Consider the following 25,906-nt stretch of genomic DNA (forward strand, 5'->3'; position numbering starts at 1 on the left):
TTCATATATACATATACATATGTATATAATTATATTGATGTTTGTGTGTGTATGAGTGTGTGTGCGTGTGTGTGTGTGTGTTTATACACACATCAGAGTTAGCACATAAATGTGAAACAAGGTGGAGAAAATATTACTGTGTAACGGATGTAGAGTAAGATGGTTTATTAGTAAAGCTGCAGATACACCCCAACAACTGTTACTCAGAGATTCACGTTCCTGTTCGTCGGAGAATATTCGTGGTGACTTAAATATACATAACGTATATCGCAATGTGAATGATTGCTTGGCATCACAAATCTTGATATATAAGCTTTTTACAATTTTACACCATGTAGCTATGTATTTAATAACTAATTATATTTAATAATATTTATGTCATATCGCAAGGATATTTCTTCCTGATCCCACTAATATCTGGCGGCCCGTTGAGCAAAATACTCCGCATGTTGTGTTGCTGCTGGAAGAGTGGTAGACTCATTAGTGCGTCCACAGAAACACAATGCAGTATATAATTTGGTTCTCTATTGTTTTCAGTTCAAATCTTAACTGCATGGAGAAGGCAACGGAAAAATACTCCAGTATTCATCTCAAGTCTATCATGATCGTGGATCCTCTAGTAATTTAATTAATTGCGAAGAGGTAAGATAGGGCCCTTCTATTCCGTATAGAATATGCTGTGAATGCATTTGATATGCCTCGTAACAGCAATGTAGCAAAAACATGCAAAGACATTTACAGTGACGCACATACTTATAGACGAACATATTCATTTACATTAGTTATACGTATGTGTGTGCTAATTCCTATATTTCTACACAAGTTATTGAAGAAGATTTCACACGTAATAATTCATATGATCTTTCATGTTTCTAGTTATGTCCTTGCAGCTACGTTAATGTTATTTCTTAAACTCATTTTTGATATAGTTGTTTCACCGCTGTCACTCTCATGTCCTTGCACGTCGATTACTTATTTCTTTATGCATGCAATTACAGGCTGTTATAACTTTTCTTTCCAATCATATATTCAATTAGAAATTTGTCATATATTCAACTCCTTTTCATCTTTTTTCTTCTTTCTCTGCTCTAAATTCATCTCTTTTTCTTCTTTCTCTCCTCTCCTAATTCTCTTACTTTACTTATGAGAATTTTCACACTACTTCTCTAGTGTGTTTACTGCTGTCATTTTGCTGTAATTTCAAATAACTTAAACGTTCGCGTTTACTACTCTTTTGTTGTGGATTTGTCAGTGTTATCTCTCTAAATATATGACTTCACTTCCTGGATTGAGACTATAAATATTTGTAAAACAGTATTTTTCCTTATAGTAAATTATTTAAAGGTAATTTAAATGAAACTAATAATATTAATTCTTAAGCACATTGTGTCATTATCAGCTCTGCTCTAATGAATATCATTCCACCGTTTCGATTTCTAACATTAATCTGCATGTTTTAACAAAATCTACACGAATACTTCCTAACTCTAACATATAATACATTTTAATTACGTTAATTAAGTTTTAAAATCTATAAAAACATTTAAACCTCTTATTGTCAAAAGTCAGAATTTAATATCAGTTTATATTTAATTATATGCTCTCGAATTTACTTTACAAATTTGAAACTACTTCAGCAATTTCAGCATTGATATCATTTTTTTTATACATATATGTTAATGCATTCGTTCATGTTCAAACCCATGACATGTCAATTCCTGTTCAGTGATTACTTAGATAAAAAATTTCACGTGGTTCTATTTTTTTCAGAACTTACAACTCTTCCAGCTGCCATTGTTCAGCAGTTTATCAGCTTAGTCTACGAATCCAAAATTCACATGCATAAATGACTGAAGCTCATTTTAAAAATTAATCATGAACTTGAACAAATAGCAACATTTGTGAAATGTGATGATAAATGCCAATTTCTTAAATGTTATTCCCTTTGACAATTTATGTGGTCCTCATATAGTAAATATTACGATTATTCGTTTACAGAAGCAAATTTTGTATTGAAACATTTTATGGATGTCAAATCACGTCGAATATGATTTTTAAGGTGTCAATAAAATTTCAGAATGTAAGGAATTATTAGTAAATATGCGCTTCTCTTCATAAGTTAGAAATCATGTATTAGAACGTAAGATAGAAATTGAAATCGAGATTAATATGGAATCCGTAAGTACAGTTTATCATGTGTTTACATATCGTAATTCTGCTTCCTGATAACCGACTCATTTGAATGTTTTTTGTCAACGGACGCTAATTACTGATCAACGTTGTAATTATTTTGAAGAAAAATAATGTTACACAACCGAAATAATGAATGTTTTCGGAGACAAAATAAAATGCATTCGGGCGCATTCAAATATTGATTATTTAAGTAATTTGTGGCAATATATATTTTAAACATTGTATATTTTCAAATATATATATATATATATATATATATATATATATATATATATATATATATATATATATATATATGTATATATATATATATATATATATATATATATATAAAGTGTAGTATATTGCCACTTAAGTGTGGCTGACCCCTAGGGGTGGATGTTACTGTTGCTTTTAGCCCCAGGAGGACATCTCCTCCAGCTGGCTTATCGACACACGACTGTGTCCTGTTTTCCAAGGGAGTTATCCCTCTCACCTCGACCAGCAGCACGAACGTATCCGGATTTCAGGGTTATTTCCCTTCGTCGGCGTTCGACAGCTGATGACCTTGGTGAGAGAGACAAATCTGGCAAACCTTATATCTTCTTTTCCAGTGACATTCTTCACTGATATTGAAAAGGTGAAAACAAGCAATGTTAATTCTCTATATGAAGTATTAACAGTAACTGCACGATAAAGTGTAGTATATTGCCACTTAAGTGTGGCTGACCCCTAGGGGTGGATGTTACTGTTGCTTTTAGCCCCAGGAGGACATCTCCTCCAGCTGGCTTATCGACACCCGACTGTGTCCTGTTTGCCAAGGGAGTTATCCCTCTCACCTCGACCAGCAGCACGAACGTATCCGGATTTCAGGGTTATTGGCAAACAGGACACAGTCGTGTGTCGATAAGCCAGCTGGAGGAGATGTCCTCCTGGGGCTAAAAGCAACAGTAACATCCACCCCTAGGGGTCAGCCACACTTAAGTGGCAATATACTACACTTTATCGTGCAGTTACTGTTAATACTTCATATAGAGAATTAACATTGCTTGTTTTCACCTTTTCAATATCAGTGAATAATGTCACTGGAAAAGAAGATATAAGGTTTGCCAGATTTGTCTCTCTCACCAAGGTCATCAGCTGTCGAACGCCGACGAAGGGAAATAACCCTGAAATCCGGATACGTTCGTGCTGCTGGTCGAGGTGAGAGGGATAACTCCCTTGGCAAACAGGACACAGTCGTGTGTCGATAAGCCAGCTGGAGGAGATGTCCTCCTGGGGCTAAAAGCAACAGTAACATCCACCCCTAGGGGTCAGCCACACTTAAGTGGCAATATACTACACTTTATCGTGCAGTTACTGTTAATACTTCATATAGAGAATTAACATTGCTTGTTTTCACCTTTTCAATATCAGTGAAGAATGTCACTGGAAAAGAAGATATAAGGTTTGCCAGATTTGTCTCTCTCACCAAGGTCATCAGCTGTCGAACGCCGACGAAGGGAAATAACCCTGAAATCCGGATACGTTCGTGCTGCTGGTCGAGGTGAGAGGGATAACTCCCTTGGCAAACAGGACACAGTCGTGTGTCGATAAGCCAGCTGGAGGAGATGTCCTCCTGGGGCTAAAAGCAACAGTAACATCCACCCCTAGGGGTCAGCCACACTTAAGTGGCAATATACTACACTTTATCGTGCAGTTACTGTTAATACTTCATATAGAGAATTAACATTGCTTATATATATATATATATATATATATATATATATATATATATATATATATATATATATATATATATATATATATATATATATATATATATATATATATATATATATATATATATATATATATATATATATATATATATATATATATATATATATATATATATATATATATATATATATATATATATATATATATATATGTATATATATACATATATATATATATAACAAGATGAAAGCGTGTTGTTTGTTTATTTGGAGATTTAGCATTGGAAAATATTTTAGTCGACACATATTTTCAAATTACTTTATATTAGTTAGTTTGTATATCATTGTTATTGCACATATAATCCACCTAAATTCCATATCGGTATTTTCCTCACGTAAACACGTCAAATGATGTAAGTTTTCTTATTTATCTTCAAATTAATATTCCTTTTTCTCCTTTTTATTTGTTTTTTATAAGTTCAAATATTTTTTTGTCGAAAATAATTCCGTAATGTAGAGAAAGTTTAACGACTTTTTATTTTTCTCAATTTAGGTTTCTGATCTATTTCTCCTTCAAACTCTTATTCTATCCAACGGAAAGAGTGAAGTATGGAAGAACTATATCCATGCCCGAGGAATGAGGAATGGACACAGCGTATCATTATTGATGTTTATTGTGCTGCGTTTACTGGATCACGTGGGAACAATATCCGCAGCAGTTTTCCGTCTATGATTTCGCAACCAAACCTCCTTACGTTACAGAAGCTGTCTGCAGTGGGCGAATAATGAAATAAGTAAGAATTGATAAGTTTGGTAATTGCATATTTATTACAGGAAAAGATCTGTTCATAACATTCTTTGAATGCTTTTGTAAATAGCAATCAACGAAGACATTCCGTTCAGAAACCATTGAAAAATGCGTGAGCGGTTTCTGTTTGACTTTCACTTCTCTTTATGATGAATTATACACTTCTGTAAAACTGTTAGGGAAGGAGGAAATGACATGCATTACCAGATTCCAATCTTTCAATTCAATAAATAGTCCAGAGTGTTTTGTGTTGTGAAAAGATTTTCATGCTGGGAAAATGATCTTCGAGCCTTATATATATTATATCCCTATACACCACAATCTAAGATTTTTATTCGTTGTTAAATACATGATAAAAACCGTTAGGTCATAAATATAAATGATTTACCGAAAACCATTTAGCTTTAGACATTCCTCCTCAATGCCCTTGAGATAAGTACAACAATCTTGAACATATACTTTATATATTAAAACATATATGTTTTTGTCAGCTGAAAGAAAAAAACTATTGAAATGGTAAACTACTGCATTGTGTAATCAATTTGTGTGGAAAGATATGTTCCGTTATTATCATTTGGCACGTTGTGACACGTATGACGTCGCCATTGTGTCTCAACAATTTACAGAAATAATAACATAAGGAAAGTAACAGAAGTATTTGTGAAGTCACAGTCTGTTTAACTAAACTTTGCTGTTTTGTTTTAATTGTGAGTGCGTGTGTATGTGTGTGTAATTTCATCAAAGAATAATACTATATGAAATTATATACTGTCTTCTGAATTGTATCTTTTTTATTGCTTTTGGTGAATACCTTTAAAACATTAAACTTATAGATTAGTTATTCTAAACTTTACTTAAGTGATCTTTGAAATATCAAAAGAAATATAGCTTCAAGTCCATTAAAAAAAGATCTAAAAGTGTTTATTGATCTAGAAACAACCCGACTAACTATTATTAAAGCAGCCATTCCTCCATATATTAGAAGGTGGTACACAACGTTTGCTGCAAAATTAATAGTTTTCGAGAATATGCTATCTTTTGTTATATATATCTTCACAATATTTTGAGTAACACACTCATTTCAGTGTGTTCTAAAAGATAATCTTAAGCATGAAGAATAAAAATAAAATTATCAATATTATATACATGCATTATTATATGAAAATACAGATGCACACATACGTGTATGAGCGTGTGCTTCTCTCTGCGTCTATGTAAATTTCTATATGTGTGCATAAGCGAGTATTTTTGTGTGTGCAGCTATACAAATTCATGAATAGGCAAATATCTTTTATATATTTATCAATGAAGAAATGTACATTAATATCGAAATAAATAATCTCCTAAAACTGACAAGATATATTTGCGAATAGTTAGCTACCATGTTGAAAACGTTATATTATCAAATTTTCTTGGGGATAGAACATAAAAATTCAAATTTACATTAAGTGAGAACATTTACAAAGTAAGTCATACTATACGTGATCATGATATTATATATGACAATATAATAATAAACAGCAAGATCATATGAAAATATATAATACACACACACACGCACGCACAAGCACATACGCACAAGGACAAAGACACACGCACGCACAAACACACACACACACATAAAACACACACACACACACACACACACACACACACACACACACATATATATATATATATATATATATATATATATATATATATATATATATATATATATATATATAAGTATGTAAGTATGTATGTATTGTTTGTGTCTATGTATGGTATTTGCTTAATTTATATTTCGTTCGGTGGTTTCGCCAAAGTAATGATGTACAATAATGTGTATAGGTGGACTATAAATCTATCTATGAATATATTGTCTAGATTAAGAACTTGTTCTAATATGTGTGGCATATATTCTAATAAATATAAATATACGATATAATATTAAGAGTTGTCTGTAATTTTAGTAAATATATTAGATGTAAATGTTGAATGAGTTATAGTGTCAACATTACATGATGATCATTTTTCTGCTAAATTCATCTTGTAATGTTCTCTCACGTTATATTTCCTCAATTACATTGAAAGATATTTACAACACGGATTCAAAGAGAGATGACCGGTCGAGCCGAGTTGTTTCCAAAGTCGGTCATGCTTGTACAAGAGACAAATATATCTCATTGATAATGTTGTGTTATTTAATTCCAATACAGATGTATAGATGACATATTTCTATACTCATATAATCAGAGTCACATTCACTGATAATACATACACACACACACACACACACACACACACATGTATATATATATATATATATATATATATATATATATATATATATATATATATATATATATATATATATATATATATATATATATATATATATATATATATATATATATATATATATATATATATATATATATATATATATATATATATATATATATATATATATATATATATATATATATATATATATATATATATATATATATATATATATATATATATATACATATATATATCTATATATATATATATGTGTGTGTGTGTGTGTGTGTGTGTGTGTGTGTGTGTGTATGAATATTACAAGCAGTCATCATATATTTTGTTCAATATGCCGCCTTTACGAAAGTTTAAAAATTGTGCGATGTCGGAAGTCACACTTACTATTGTTTTCCTTTGCACATTACTTAGCAGAGTGCACATATATAAATCACCACATGCACCATATCTATGTAATATATATGTCATAAGTATGTATGTCATATCTATGTCATATCTATGTCATAAGTATGTAACTCGATTCTGCGAATTCATATATCATAATGTCTAGTAGAATCGTGATAAAATCCAATAAATAAAATTCATTTAATGATATTACTTATAGTTCAAAAGATAAACCTTTCATATTTTCTAGATATACTTTAATATAAAGTATATTATTTTATTTATATATCATTTATTATATGCATTATATCTATGTAATATATACATTACGTAATTGTAAAACAAATCAATACGTTTGTATCTTTGGTATCTGAAAATCGGAATTTCGAAATACATAAAGAAAACATACTATTTCGCAATATCTTATTGAAAGGGTGTTTCATTATGTAATGGGTTGTGTAATTGTGTTAGTATACTTTTTTTAACAGATTTAGAACTTAGATGGTCATCACAACGTTTAAGATTGACGAAATTAGTATCATATATATTTTTGTTACAAAGTCTAGTGTGACCAAATTCATGTAAAGATTTGGCACTGAGTACACTCCCTATAGAATTATTCCGGTTATCGATCGTTTGAAAATGATCGGGAACAGGTCACATTGCAATAATATAAAGATAAATATATCAGTCAATGTATTAACTTGTCAGGATCATTATTTTTAAAAGAGACCGAAGTTCCAACGTTTTACCTATAAATTATATGCACATTTGTACATTTTGCACACTGCAACTAATTTCTCCTTTCTTGCGGAGAAAAGTGAGTGTTTATTGTTGTAATTCCCGATAAAGCAGAAGCCGATCAAGTCATGATCTCCTCATGTTTTTTTTTTTTTATATCTATGAATAAACTGCTCAGTTTATCTTTCATTCTGAAAAATTATAGGAGTGCGTTTAAGGAGATGCGTGTGCTATTTCTAATAGGTCGATCTCACAGGTAGAAGTCTCTTTATTTCCTCATCACACTACCAGGAGAAACACACAAATTACATTTTAGAAACGGGTTTCCCAAGTAACGTAACTCTTATTCTAGGAGAATAAGTTGGACCCAATAAAATCAATTAATATTCAGCTCAAGTTGTTATTACCACCTAAAAGTGGACGGCAACAAGAGAAAAGAGAAAAGAAACGAGAGTACAAGAAGTAACAAGAAAAACAACTTAGATGGAAATGGGTCGATTAAATCCATTGTGTAAAGCACATATATATTTGGTTTTCTGCCAAGATAAAGCAATCATGGTAAACAAATTTTATTCATTTTATACAGTTTGTAGATCATAACCTCTGCAAAAAAAATAAACATGAATTTTTCGTCAATGTCTGATGGTTAAAACGATGTTAAAATGATTAACATTAAAAAAAAGACAACAAAACATCGCGTATGATATTACTCCGAAGGTAATATTTTATAAGTAGACAAGAAAAAACTTCTGTAACACCCAAACATCATAAAAATAGCTTGAAGGAAATTGATTGATTGTGAAAAAATAAAATATTGTCATCAATAATAATCATAAAATCATAAAATAGAAACGTATGAGACAATGGGAGATCAAAAAATAAGTCCGAACATCAACAATACATTGTATTCTCACAACTGTTATGTAGGAAAGTAAATAATACAGAAGCGAAGAAAATAATTCATTCCAGGATTCAAAAGTTCAAAATGAATAATTCAAAATTGTAAATATAATCTAACAAAAGATATTATTCATAGCTATAATCAAATGACTGGAAAACATAGATTTATTTGGAGAAAGAGGGTCAGCTGAAATTAAAATATTTCAAACAGTTATTCAAAAATAGTAATTCATTTGGTGTGATTAGCATACTAAGTATGAGGTTTAATATATATTTGGACAGCAAAATAAATTTTGAAATGTTTTCATTCTTTGAATAGGAACAAATTTAATTTCAAAAGGGAGGCGTGTATTTATAAGTTGATTTAAAATGTTAAATCGAATATTGTATCTATACTATCAGACGCAGAGAACTGAAATGAGCTAGCAAAATTACAAAACAATCAGCATAAACCTCTATTAATTTAACTTAGAGCATCTCTCTTCCTTTCCGTTCACTTTTTCTCACCTATCATTATTTCTCCTGGGCCTTTTATCAGTTGTATCAATCATATATTGGCACTTTCTGCATCCTTATCGTACATCTAAAATATGAGAATGAAAATGTATGTATGTGTGCGCGTGAATGATTCAATATGAGTTTATATGTGTGGGTAACTGCAGCCTTTTTGTGTCTATATGTAACAATGTGAGTGTACGTAAGTATATTTGTTTAAATAATAAAAGAAGACAAGATGTGCAACCGATTTGTTACAGACTTTGTACATTATTTCGTAAAGTGCAGATAATATTTAGGAAGGAAAAGTTCTTTCCAAATAATCAAATACCAAATCCATATCTATCATTAAGATACCCACATATTGCCATTCTACTAGTAAGAATGTCACCTAAATACAGCGTTCTCACAATCTGGCCAACATTCATAAATTAAAATCACTTGTCTCACAAAATGGAACTTATGTTTTACCGAACAACTTATTAGTTGGCATGTAGCAAATTCGCCGAGGTAATTAGTACGCACAAAGAGCCTAAATATATAACTCAAGGTATTGTACTCTGCTCCCTAATGAAACCAAGAGATCTCCACGTTATGCATGTGTATCATTTTTCTGTTTCTGTGTGAGCGTATAAACAAAATTCCGTAATACATGCAGACAAGAAATGGCATTGAGATAAATGAGTTAATTTTTTCTTTAAATCCAGTATTTACCCCTAGTTTTTTTGCCATCCATTAGCAACGTATTAGGTATCCCTTCCATATTGGTGAAGAATATAAAAACTATGAAAAATATAAATTTTTGTCCTATTGTAGCACACATTTTGTTTCTACCTCATGACAAATGCAGAGTAGTCGCTCTTAAATAACGACGACCTAATTCTGCACTTTAGAAGCCCCCAAACTATGTCCACTGAACTTGCGAAGTCTATATGACTAATATTTGTTGTATATTTTTTTGATAATTCAACTTTACTGCTTCTACATAAAGAAAAACATACGAATTGTTTCCAGCAGATTTTCTTTGATGTCATTTACTGGATTACAATATAAGGGCTTCGTAGGAATGAGTCACGTCTGCATGAAGACAAACAGCTAATATAAGAATAACGATGTGGCAGTAGGCCACTTCCTCCTTTCTGCTTCTGATTAAATAGGGCAACTAGTGGAGGTCGAATGTAAATCATATAAATAATGTTCACAATTCCTCATCTCTTAAATATAGAACACTTTTGTATAGTTTTGATACGGATAGGATGGTATTCAATTTCTCTATCACCGAAGAATATTAATCGATCAAGTAGGGAATCGATTAATACGGAAATTTACTGCACCACAAAATTTCGAGATTCTCTCATCTATCCGAAATTTACATAAGGTAATTAAAGAATGTATAATTTTCTATTCATTATATGTGTATGAATACATAGAGTTAGATCACATATATGTTTAGGCGTAGAAAACGAATGGATTAGCAAATACAATATTCAGCAGAATACACACCTGCTGAGATTTACATGTATTATGGAACTCCACTGGATGTAAAAATGATATTTTATCTTCAGTTTACAAATTTTTACTCTTTGCGTTGTGCACAAAAATGAAATGAAAATTTATAGTTTAGCTTCAATTATCCCTAGTCGTTCTCTGTAATATGCAATTATAGCAACACACACTCACATTTATTCATGTGTTCAGGTCATTAATGAGGAGAATGCAACGTGTCTTCAAATACATGAAGGCCTATTTACTGAGAGATAATTATCATAGAAATATTTCAGTTTATGAGATAAAACGAGGGTTTTGTTTTCGTTGAGAAAGAACATTTTCGTAAAAGACCAGATGATGAAAAAGCTGTTTGGACGATGAAATACTTCGAAGTAGCCGAAACGTATTGCATTCCATTGCCGATAATTAGGCCGGGTCCATCATGAAGCACAAATGTTAATCCCATGCCTTTCCGCAGCCGTAATTTTGAATGAATTCATGTTGTTGATCTCTGGAGATGTGAGATATATCGTGGACATGCTTATGTGGATAGAATGATTTATACTTTTTGGTTCTGCACCTCTCTTGGTATTGGGATTTCTGTGAATTCGAAATATATATATATATATATATATATATATATATATATATATATATATATATATATATATATATATACAAAATATGGGGTTTTAGTTCACAGTTGATCTAAACTACTTGGTACGCTGGGTATGTGTAGTAACGGATTACCAAGAACCCAAGCTCATAGCCGTGACATGAATTATGGAAAAATTGTAGATTTCCATGAATTGCGAACTTTTATGCTTCTGATTTTCTATATTTCTGTATTTCTTTTTCTCCAGGCCTTTATTTCATCGTTCCCATATTCCCATTTTCCCTATTTGTCTCCGATTACATAATATCCCGTAGTTTGGAATATACTTGAAACATCTGTAAGAGTAATTTTTTCTAATAATTATAATGTATATGACTTGGTATGTTTATCATGCCTTAGCGTTTGTTGTCCTCTTTAACATATATATATATATATATATATATATATATATATATATATATATATGCGTGTGTGCGTATGTGTATGTCTGTGTGTGGAGATGCATATATCTGTTTATGTATGAACGCATATATACTTCTTACATACATGCTTACTATTTTTTTAATATTGATATTAATATTAAAATATATTGAGCTCCAAGTCTATGAGCTACGAAAAACTACTACAATACTGAAGCTCTAGAATTTATTTACGTACGTCTACATAGTTTAATGTAACCATAGTTTTCAATTCATATGCATCCAAGTAACTGTATCTATGTGATGCATGCAATAGTTCCATAGACATTATTTTCCTATCAATCTTGCGAACAACCCAGTACAACAAAGAATTGATACTTGTAAACATTCCAGTACAACAGAGTAACATACAACTGCATAGTCACCAGAAGGAACACTCGCTGTATGTTAATCAACTCACCAATGCGCATGACGATTTGTGAGAACAAAATTGATATGAAATAAAGACTGTTGTTCAACACATTTTCTCTTATACGGATGCTAACAAATGTACGGGTGCTAACAATTTCAGATCTGTATCTAGTAATAGGATTATCCGTACTGTATGACGACCGTTAGTGGCCCATAAATATTGACGACCTTTGTGTAGCGTACTATAAAATTTTCATCCAAATTTTATTCAAATTCATGCTTATATCCACACATACATACATAAATGCCTAAATGGGTATTTTCTGTGCGTGTGTATGTGTGTGTGTGCATATATTTATGTATTATGCTTGTGGTATGCATGCGTATTTGTGTTAATTGCCTTCGACATAGATATCATCTACATGAGGTATCTTACTGCCGATAATAATCCACTATAGTTAATTGTCTGTGGCAGATACCCTGTAGTAATCAACTACGATATCTAATTACTATAGTTTCGTGAAATGTAATTTTTAACATTGCATTTCATTTCTTTTCCAATTATGCTAATTTAGGCAAATGTTACGGAAAAGAACTTCATTTGATTGCGTAGTAAACTAACGATAGCTAAAGAAGAACCTGGTAAAGAATATAAAGAAGATCTAAATTTTACAGAATTATATATCATAATGTTATGCATCAAAACAAACTGTCAGCTTAAATACCGAATACATTTAGAGAAATCTACACTAGGCACATATTTCTCTTATATCATCAATGGGACCGATAGGCTACTTGAATATCATCTGCGGCTAATAAAATATACACCGTAAAATTCACTGCTTATACAACGACGTTAGACGTGTACAATTACGTATATTACCATACATGATCATAAAACGCTCGATATGATTGTTTTTGAAATATATAAAACCAAATCTTTTTCTCATATTCATGAGTATTAGTGTGTAAAATGAAACGATAATCACGCGATAGTAAGATATTATGGCTTTCCATATGGCACGAGCATCCATGGCTATTGTATACTAAGGTAATTGTGATAACAATTAAACCAGATCTCTTCGATCTCGAAACCGTAATATGAGTATATAGACTGTTGCCACAAACAGCAATAGTCGATACAAATACGTAATGGCTAAAGCTGCAGTACAGAAGATACTGCAAAGAAGAACAGGTCATCTCGAAATAACTTTTTGTGTTATTGGTGCCACTTTGTTCATTGCTAGTGTTTCTAGGATCCATGTGTTGGGAATACTATCAAAAGCCTTTCAATAATCGATTCAAGGAATGCTTAGACCCTTCCTTTCTGTTCGGCTGTCTTTATTCGTTCTCAATTGCTTGTACAGTGCTTTGTCTTTGGAAACTTTCATCCTACATAGGCCTGACCTTCTTACTTCTAATAATAGTGGTTCTGTGGCATCTTTTACATACCATACTGTGTTGTTTTAATCTGCTCTAATGCTGTGTTCCCATTCAATAGGTCCTTTTCCCCTACTTTTTCTTGGTCTATATAGTCTGTCTGTGTCACGTTTTGAGTAGAGTGTCCCGTATCTAGTTAACAGCTTCCTTGTCTTTCCTTGTCTAAGCTGTTTAGTTCGTCTAGTGTCTATGCGATTACCCCTGCTCCATATCTAAGGAGTGAAACCGCCCAGTTGTTGATAGCTTCAATCTTATTCCGTCCTTTTAATTTCAGTCTGCGCAAGTACTCCACCTTAAATGTTTCTGTCATTTCTTTCTCCAACAATTTATCCATTTCCAAAATCCCCAAGTACTTGTAGCCTGTCTCTTCTATCTGCTTCATAACCTTCCTTCAAGACTTACACACTACACTTTCTCAGTTCGAAATCTATTCTGATATCAGCACTGACAGTATACATCGTATCAACGAGGGAACTGACTTGGCCTTCATCTTTGCCATAGCCTTTGATGTCATCCATGAATAACAAACGGTTGACTTTAAGTTGGCGGCTTTTGATTACATACTCAGCTTTTGCTTTCCTCAGAATCAGTGTTAGTAGTATCGAGTACAGTACAAAGATCAATGGGGACAGGTTGTCCCATTGGAAGATGTCCTTCCTGCTTTCTACTGTCGCTATACGTCTTTCGTATGTTGTCAGGTCTATTCTCCAATTCGCCATACTTTTTCCAAAAATCACTCAACATTCGATGCAATACCAAATAGGTTCATACATTCCATTATCTTAGAGATTGGGATCATATCGTACGGCTTAAGATAGTGGATCCATGACATGGCTAAGTTACTTTTTCCTCCTCTTGCAGTCTCTAAGTACAGTTTTGTCTATCAGCTGCAAGATGCTTCCAGCCCTTCTGCTCATGTGTCTACCGTATTATCTTACTAAATATGGTCTTTTGTATGACCGCTCATAGAGAAATTCTAGTGTTCTTAGAATAAAAGGAGGATGTTTACATTTTCGAATACTCAGGGAGAAGGAAATGTGTAGGTATTCACAGATGTTGTAGATATGAAGGTTTTTTTTTTAAGCTGATCGTTTGTGTGTTCGAAAGCTGTAGGCATGTAAGTTTCCTAACTTATTTTGAGGGAGATTTAAAATATTCACTGGAAATTGCAGATATTCTAGTCTTTGGTAATAGTAAGAGGAAGAGTTGTTCACGTTATTGAATTTTTGTATTTCTGAATTAGTTTTTCTTTTTCTTTTGGAATATTTCTTTTCTTTTCAAAAGTTTTGTTGTGGTTTACATGTTTTGTAGATTCGTGCAGTATGTATATATTAGTAGGTGACAGCGGCTGGGACGTGTCCTTCGCTGCCCTGACCTGTCCGCAGCTGAAGACACAGAAACACTAATACAACTCAGCCGGACAACAGAAAAATAATTCTCAAATACTGGAATATCTACAATTTCCTGCGAATATTTTGAATTTACCTCAAAATAAGTTAAGAAACTTATATATCTACAGCGTTCGAACACATAAACGATCAGCCTTAAAATCTTTCATATCTACAACTTCTGTGAATACGAATCCTTTCCACTCTCCCTGAGCATTCGAAAATGTAAACATCGTCTTTATTCCAAGAACACTACGGTGTTCTCTGTTCGGACAGACAAAGGATCATCTCCAGTAAAATTTAAAACTTTAATATCTACAATTTCCTGTGAAAATGTTACCTTCCTTTTCTTTACTTCCCTTTTTCTCTGAGTATTCGAAAATGTAAACATCCTTTTTGTTGCTAAAACACTACAGTCTTCTCAGAACGGACATTCACACGAACATCTCTAAAAAAATTTAGAAACTTTAATATCTCCAATTTTGTGTGAACACTTTATCTTTCCTTTTTCTCTGACTACTCGAATAATTAAACATACTTCTTCTTCTTCTTCTTCTTCTTCTTCTTCTTCTTATTATTATTATTATTATTATTATTATTATTATTATTATTATTATTATTATTATTATTATTATTATTATTATTATTATTATTATTATTATTATTATTCAGTAGTTTTATTTTTATAACGTGTTTTCACTTCACTATCGAGCGCAGCTCTGTGCGCCTTGGGTATGTGCTGTGGTTTGCTGTGGTGCTCTTATGTTTACTGTATTGAAAGTGTTTTGCGTAGAATGTGTGCAGTACACAGTAGTGCAATTTTCTGTATGTTATATATATTTGTATTTCCTGGTATTTTTGTTATGTATTTGTCTGAATATTTTTTTTATTATACCTAAGGCACCTACTATGATAGGAATTGTTTTTGTTTTTAGATTCCACATTCGAGTTATCTCTATTTCCAGGTCTTTGTATTTTGAACGTTTTTCCATTTCTTTTTTAGAGAAACGTTGTCATCTGCTGGTATTGATACATCAATTAGAAAGCATTTTTTTCTTCATGATCTTTGACAACTATATCTGGTCTATTTGCCTTAATTTCTCAATCTGTGTGTATTGGCATATCCCAGAGTATGGTTGCTTTCTCGTTTTCTGTGAGCTTTTCTGGCGTGTGTTTATACCATCTTTTTTCTGTTGTTATTCCATAGTGTTGGCATAGCTTCCAGTGTATATAGGTCCCAGCTCTGTCGTGTCTGTGAATATATTCCTTCTTAGCCAGGACTGGGCAGCCAGAGATAATATGATTTATTGTTTCTTGTCGATCTCCACATATTCTACAGTTACTTGTTATATTTCTTTTCATTATGTGTTTTTGGTAATTTCTGGTGGGGAGGCTCTGGTCTTGTGCAGCAATTAAAAATCCTTCAGTCTCTGCTTTGAGTCCTGAGCTTCTCAGCCATTGCTGGGATTTTTCTCTGTCTATTTCTTTCGCATTTAGTTTAGCCCAGTATTTACCATGTAGGGTCATTTCTATTATTATTATTATTATTATTATTATTATTATTATTATTATTATTATTATTATTATTATTATTATTATTATTATTATTATTATTATTATTATTTTATTTCATTATTTCTTCCTATTCATTTTTGGGATACTATTTCTTTATTCCGAAGTTAGCCAATGTGGCTGAACATGTAAACATGTGGCTAGGAAGCAAACGCCGTACCACATAGACACATCTGCGCGCCTATATCTATATCTCTGGGTGTCTACGTGTGTGTTCCTGCGTGTGTGAGTGTGTATTTGTGTCTGTGTGTACGTCGTTGAGTTTGTGATTATGTGTACACATACACACACATACACATACAAATGACATGATATAACGTGTTGAATGAATTTTCGCACATCTTATAAGACGTTGTTTGTTAAAACACTTCTTTCATGAAACTAACACCTCATATGTTTTAGTTATTTTCATTGGAATTAATTGACTCGTGATCGCTATAATATTTACATTCTTGCACGTTTTATAAATCGATATTTTTTCATTATATATTTATACGCATGTCAACTGATACACAGAATTAGATATGAACACCTGTACATGCTAGTTTTTGTGGTTTCCTTTCTCCATGTCTGTATATATATATATATATATATATATATATATATATATATATATATATATATATATATATATATATATATATATATATATATATATATATATATATATATATATATGTATGTGTGTGTGTGTGTGTGTGTGTGTGTGTGTGCGCATGGTATGTGTGTTTGAATATATATATATATATATATATATATATATATATATATATATATATATATACATATATACATATATACATATATATATATACATAAATATAGATATACATACATATGAATATATATGCATATGCATAAACACCTATATATATATATATATATATATATATATATATATATATATATATATATATATATATATATATATATATATATATATATATATATCCAGAGAAAGCGAGAGAACGAGGGTGAGAGGGGGACAGAATTACACTGTGTTTTACATGTCACGTGGTTGCGCTTACCAGCTACCATCGATGACAGCAATAAACATTACTATAATTGTTTGGAATAATTTCAAATCATATTCTAAAATTGTTTACAATGCATAGAGAGATGGCAACAGTCTATATACTCATATTACGGATTCGAGATCGAAGAAATCTGGTTTAGTTGTTATCACAATTACCTTAGTATACAATATCCATGGATGCTCGTGCCATATGGAAAGCCATAATATCTTAATATCGCGTGATGGATAGATAGATGGATAGATAGATATAGATATATACTTATACATATATATGCATCGATATGTATGTATCAATGAACATATATATGCATATGTGTGTGTGTGAGTATAGGCGTAGACATATATGTGTTTGTGTGTGTATGTTTTAAAAGAAACAGGGAAGAAAGTGCAGATATATGGAGATAGGGAGAGATGAAAGGTTTAAGAAAGGGAGTGACGTGAACAAATGATTAATAAAGAAACAATTATATGAGTGTTCATTGTATTAATAAATAGCTGTTGACAAGTATATCAACGAAAATCTAATATTGAATGACTTAGAATAGAAGGTAGGAAAATGTAAATAGTATTGTATTCTTAATTTAATTTTCTTCATTACTATTTCCCTTAAATTTTAGTTTACCAGTGCATCGATTCCCTCCTTCGGAGCTTTGTCGTGTTTATGTAATCCGGAAGAATGAAATTGTTGAGGTGTTCTCAACAAACTCATAAAATGTTACATTTTTTCTGCAGCACGTTTGGTTGATCTGCATGCTTGATTATGATATGCATCCGTCGTTTAGCGAATGCTTTTTCTGTAATTCATATGCTATGTCTCCGAGAGAATATCTACGCTGCCCTTAAACCATTCTATTTTATTTTATTTTCTGATGTTGCACTGTCAATAAAATTCATTGTAAACATGCAGTTTCCTTGAGAATCTTACATGCATTTGTGTATATAGAAGGCACTTCGTCTACAGACCGATAAACTTTCGTAGACGCTATCAGTAGTAATAAACGAATTCTGGGATATGGATTATTTAGTGCAAATATGTTATCATATATTTTAAATGCAGATTTATATGTCTGTCATTATTCGTTCGCAACACCTGGGTATGTTACATGTGCATTAAAACCCAATAGTTTGTGTCGAATAAGTAAGCCATGTAGATGCAAATTCTGAAACGATATTTGGATAAGAAGGAACGGCGAAATATGAAAATTTAATTGGTCAACTCATATCTCTCTTTCAGGAAGTTTTCCAAAACCCAGCTCTCTGTGCATTGTAAACAATTTTAGAATATGATTTGAAATTATTCCAAACAATTATAGTAATGTTTATTGCTGTCATCGATGGTAGCTGCTAAGCGCAACCACGTGACATGTAAAACACAGATTATGTACTCAGATTTTACACATAACGTGTGGCTTTCTCTTAAAGGAATAAATTAGTTTTACGTCCCAAAAGTGCAAGCTGATTTTTCTCTTTGGAATATTGATATCAATCACCGAAAATTCGTTGGCTGCCCCTTAGCCACAGAAGGCACATCTCCAAGATGACAGACTTTAGAACTGAACACAAAGCATGCATTGCGGTTGAATCTTATTACACAGTTAAAATCTGCCCTTTTTGAGAAATAGAAAAGCAAATTCTATTGTTTTCCTATATTTCTGTGTTTACTACGTTGCGCCAGAAAAACAAAAATAAAATTATTGCGTATTTGGGAATGAAATTCTCTGGTTCCCTGTTATTACATGAAAATATTATTAGTTTCGATAAGAAATTGATTAATTTCTAAAGAAATACAAGATAACTATATTGATAGTGATTCGATATTGCACTTAAATTGTGAGTTCAGAACATGAAAACGCTGCAGCAAATAACAAACAATATAATTAATATTGATTGTTAATTGTGTTTGCTAATTAACAACACACGTGTTTTATTCATGGCTTTATTTTAACTTTGAATATTCTATAATAAAATATATAATAATGATGAAATAAAAATTCTAATAATTAATTTGAGATTGTCGTTGCATTATGACACTACTATACGTTGTCTGAAATCAAATGTTTTTCAAAATTATATAGGTACTAAATGTGTCATTGATATTGTCTACGATGTAACACATCCCTTTCTTCCCTCCCTCAAACCTCTTTCTCTCTCTCTCTCTCTCTCTCTCTCTCTCTCTCTCTCTCTTCTCTCTCTCTCTCTCTCTCTCTCTCTCTCTCTCTTCTCTCTCTCTCTCTCTCTCTCTCTCTCTCTCTCTCTCTGCTTCTTTCTCCCATCGCCTGGCTCTACTGTTTCATTTACCCAGTATTTGAGCATTAAAGTTTTTTTTAATCACATTCCTTTATCAGAATTTTTATCTATTAATATATTTTATATCACGACTCATCTCATCTATAGCATGTCTGCTGCTGAGAATTGTGGGATTATTGCTTTTGCTCGTAAAATTTTTCTAAACACCACACCGGTTTTAATAATTTCTTGTTTTTTTCTGTAGTAAATAAAAACTAAATGTTTAGGAAATGTTGAAGTTGCGACAGTAAAAAGGGGAAAAAAAACTGTTAAAACGTCAGGTGATCATACATGTTCTAATATTCAATAAATTTCAAAGAAATAGGAAATAATAAACTTTCGGACTAAATGGTAAACAACAGTATTAGGCATAAGTTTATTCTTATTTGAGGAAATATGATCTTAAGTGGAAACACTTTAGCGGCTTTTCTTTTGAAGAAGTAACTAAAATAATCTATCACACTTTGATTTTATTAGAGATAAGACTTATCACGTGTCAGTGTCTCATATATCTTAACAAAATGACATACAAATGTGTGGAGGGTTTTACCTGCATTAGGTCACGTGAAATAGCCGAATTTACAAACTTATAATAGTGTCATTGATTATCTACAAGAAATTACTGCTTAATTGGGCTGTTTTCAAAAAGATATGCCTAAAAATGTGATAAAGTTGAACTTTCATAAACAATATTCATGGCTGATTCAATCGTCGGATCGTCATTTGTCATTTTTTATTCTTATTTTGTAGCATACATAATTACCCTCTTCATAAGTATCATCTCAGCATTATCTTGTCGTTCATCATTATGAATTTTAGAATATGACACTAAATGTACCAAATTTCAGTTATATTACTGCAAACCCGAATCGGAACATAATTTCAACCTTACCATACTGCAACATGAATTTTTTTTCGTTTTTAAGAAATTAAATATCCATTAAATAAACAATTATTTTTACTTTGGTGTTTCTTAGGTCATTTACAGCATTTTTCTCATGTTTATACAGGTATTGATTTTCTATCACTCGATACTTGCTGCGCTCCTCTAATGTATGAACTCCTCTGTATGCGCTCATCTGTAATGTGGGAACATATTGCGTACATGATTTACATGAACCACACCTACAATCATCACATTCTCAGTATATTAATCCTCGAATTTTTGTTTTCCCACTAGCAATTTCGATAATATATTTAAGTCTCCCCAGGTTTTACTCGAGCTAATTACTCAGGACCAGTTTTATGTATAAAAACTTTGTCTTGACGTCACTATTCTTACTCAATAACGACATTATTCTTATCCAATATTTCTGAATTCTAGAGAGGATCAATTCACGTCCAAAAGGGTTTTAAAATAGCCCATGGGCCAGGAGTAGTGAGCATGCATTCTATGAATCACTTTCTCATTCAATATCGTAATCAATTAATGAAGGTGTGTTAGTTAACGACAAGGCTACAAGTGCTAGATTGAAGGTATATTTAGTATATTTAAAATTTTCGCATGGACAACTGAACCAAATTGGAAGAGGAAGGTTCTTCTATACTAAAATGAAAAGCAACTATTATGCGGGTTCTTTTGTTATGCTGGAACACGCCAATGGTGAGGATACTTCTTCTATACAAAAGTCACCTGCAGTATAGTAACAGTAATTCAAATCCAGAAGAACATATCTATGGTGTAGGATTCTTAATCTAAACGATAGATTGCATTGTGAGAGTGAATGGCTTGAATCGTGGCATGAATCGTAAAAATAATAACTATCTGAAAGTAGGTAGCATTTAATTACTAAACAAATTAATGTTGCATTGTATTTTCGTAAATTTTGTGACATGCCTACTTAGAAAGGCATCGCAAACAAGGAAGATCTAGGGGTTTTCGCAGAGTACTAATGACAAAGTTCTTGGTAATATTATAACAGATGACAAATGTAGATGTAAGGATTCAGAAATGTATTGATCACAGTGCTGTGAACCAATAAACCGGAAACCAAAAACGTATGCCGAATGTGACGATACAATTAATAATAGTTCAGATTCAATGAGCGTCGTTGATCAGGAATATATTTTATGTAATCGAATGATTAATAAAAGCTTTACTTGGATGGTCTGAAGTATTTGAGAGGCAGTCGACAAAACGTGGCTGCCATCAGTATTTAAGCTATCCTGGATGATCTAACGCTAGAATGCATCTCGTCACAAGACAGTTATCTGTGTGGCTTAGGCAATGCACAAAACGTATATTGCCCCATCGATATTCTCTCAATTTGGCTTGTGTGGTAATTTGCATTTCCAAAGTTGAATATTAGTATCAAAGTTTGATGATTCCAAATGACAGAAATGTTCAAAGAAAAACTCCCTACAGAGATTGTCTATAACACCTGAGACATGCCTGCAAGATACGTTCCAGAAACTGAAAAGAAAAAGATGAAAGAAGTCACAGAGTAGGTATCATTAAATAAAACAAGGTTGCGGAGACATATTTAGTTAACATGAAAGGAAAGGATGTATATGTTTAGTATTTACTGAAGGTGTGTTCATTTTTGACAAGATCCTTTATATTGCTGGAAATATCTGTACCAATATCCTTAATTGAATACGTGTTTACTCATATTTGTTTAAGATAGCAAAAATAAGTGATAATCAGCTATTACGCCCAATTGTTCGGCGTAATCATAAATCCAGTCTTAAGCACACGCCGTCTATGCAACTTATTAGACAATTAATATTGGAGGACAACCACTTCTTCTTAACGGGAACGGCCATGGGCACAATATAATCCCAACATATGCAACATTCGTTTTATGTTTCCTGCAGCAAACGTTCCCTTGCGACTTCACTGCCTACATTAATAACAACTGGGAACATTACTTTGACGATAGTTCCATCTTCTGGATAGAAGCAAAGAAGACCTGCAAGGCCCCATTCCATCACAAACAGGTTTCACGAAGTAATACAATATAACATGGAATATGCTAGAAAGGATTTAAGTTTCTTATCATGGAAGAAGGGGAAAGTATTGAAACAGATCTATTTTACAAACCAACACACACAGACACACACACATACTTAAATTTCCGATCAGCACAACCCTCGCATGCCAAAAAGAACAGTATCTTTAACATGGCAAGACGCATCTGCACCATAATAAGACACTCAACACGATACGAGAAAAGATATGAACTAAAATGTTTCATTAATATTCGATGAACCTCATCAATACGGCCATCTGCAAGGCCCAGAATATTCCAGTGACAAAATAAAAAAGGAAAAAGCGTGTATCCCATTTGTCGTCAGTGACAATCCAAGGAACTTCAACATTGTGAAAGTTGCTTACCAATATCTCCAATTACTCCAGCAATCCCCCAAAATGAATGCACTCATAAATGACAAATAACGTATAGCAAACGCCAATAACCCAACCTGAAAAACTGCTCACAATGGCGAAATTTACCTGTAACATTCAAACAATGCAAGTTTAAAAAATCCTGTGACCGTCGATGCGGAACTTTTGAATACATTCATTAGGATGAACAAATCTCCTTTAAAAACAACGAGACTCTCAAAGTTAATATAAACATGAATTACAAAACAAAAAACTTAATTGACTGTGCATCTTGCCCACAATGTAAAGAATACTACATTGCTGAAACCGGAACGGGATTACATGACAGAGTTCGCGTACAGAGTCAACAAATGATAGACCCTCCTGTAAGAAACACCACTTGCAGTGAACACTTAGCATCAGGCAGAAAGGAAAAGTCACAATCTTCCTCTTCTTCTAGTTATGATCGGACAAATTACAAATACAAATATTCCCTTCATAGTTACCCACAATCCTAGAAACTACAACATCCAGCACTCAACCAACCGATACGTTCCAATTTGAAATCAATCACCAAATCTACGACGAATAATTTTAAAAATCACAAATTATCAACAGTCGAAGACAACCACGTAACCTCAAATGACTTCTAACGGGTGCAAGTTTCATATTTGAAAATGAAACGATGCATGTAACCAGCTATGGAGACCCCGTTCTAGATAATGGGAATTGATAGAGCAAGAGGCCATCAAAAGATTTAAGAATTGGAAGGAATTAAACGTGAATGCAAAAATGAATTGTAAAACAAGAAACCTCATCTACTGCATCACATGCTCACAATGCAAGGAAAACTACACTGGGGAGACAATATGGAAATGCACGAGTCGTGTAAATGCACATAAAGAGCAAATTAATGATTCATCTCTTAAGAATGATCCATGAAGTGAACATATAGATATCTTTGCAAATAGAAAATGTTAAATATTGCTATTTGACAAAATAAACCATGACAATGTCCAACCACGAAAGGCAAAACAAGAATACTTTATAAAAATTCTAAATCCGGAATTAAACCGAAAATAACCAACTTTCCGTATAATAAACAATGGTAAAAGAATATTTATGACTAAGTATGAAAAGCAAAGGAAGAATAATTGATGAAAACTCTAAGTCAGAAAATAAATCGTAAATAATTTATACTAACACGACTACAAAAATAACAACTGCCTCTTCCATACACTATCCAAGATAACGTGAATTAAAAAGATTAATCGAAAGCGCTCGCACTCACTATAAAAAGAAAACTACTTCCAAAATGCTTAGTAACATCCTGATAAAAGATATCATAAATCTTTTTTAAAACATTTCTTTTAAAATCCGTTTTATATTTAAAAACTGTGTTAATTGTCAGAAAAAATGTTCAAATATATATATAATAACACTATATATGTTAATTTTTTAATTAATATTATTCTTCATATTTACTCGTAATAATCCTTTCTATTATAGGCACAAAGCCTGAAATTTTGGGAAGTGGGATAGCCGATTACATCAAACCCAGTACTTAATTTATCGGCCCCGAAAAGACGAAAGGCAAAGATGACCTCGGCGGAATTTAAACTCAACGTTGTGACACATGAAATACTGATAACCATTCCGCCCGGCGCGCTAACGATTCTGCCAGCTCGCCACTTTTATATTTACTCGAAATAATATCGTATTCTATTTGAAAAATTCCTGTAAATTTTCATAAAATACCCCGATAATTTGCCGTCTTATATGCCGTAATGTATTTGCTTCAAACCATAATTCTGTACGTGGAAATCGATGGTTATATAAATTTCGTTAGTTTTGTAACTATCGTTTCATTGCTTGGGAGTTTTTAAATGATGAATGTTTAATTAGATTTAAAATACGAGTGCTTCTCAATTTATTCTTTCCATGGTTGACTGACTACGAAACATCTTTAAAAATTGTTTATGCGCATAAATGACCGATAAATGCAGCGTATATGAATGCTAGAAGCTACGTTATTATTCCACATTATTTACGACAATTAAAATCTTCCTTCATGTGGAAAGTTTTTTTTTTTCTTTACTGAAATCACAGAAAATCAATAACGTATAAAAGTTAATAGTATTTTAATTAAAACATATGTGATGTGAAAGAAAAAGCAAATAGCTCATCATTCTTTATTTAAACTAGTAAATATCTCTTATGTTTCCGTTTGCATGATATGGTTTCGTCTGTAACAATTTTGTTTAATCATCTGGTGTAATATTATACTTTAATATATTTCTAGTTATTCGCTAAAACACACCTGGATTCTGAATTCTTTCTCAAGTTAAGGACGTTTTATATAGCCTTCCTTTTGTTAAGAAATCAAAAAACTAATAAAGATTAAATGTTAGGAAGTCA

Source organism: Octopus bimaculoides, chromosome 1 (genome assembly GCF_046866305.1).
Source record: "Octopus bimaculoides isolate indiv1 chromosome 1, ASM4686630v1, whole genome shotgun sequence".
In the NCBI taxonomy this organism is placed as follows: Eukaryota; Metazoa; Mollusca; class Cephalopoda; order Octopoda; family Octopodidae; genus Octopus; species Octopus bimaculoides.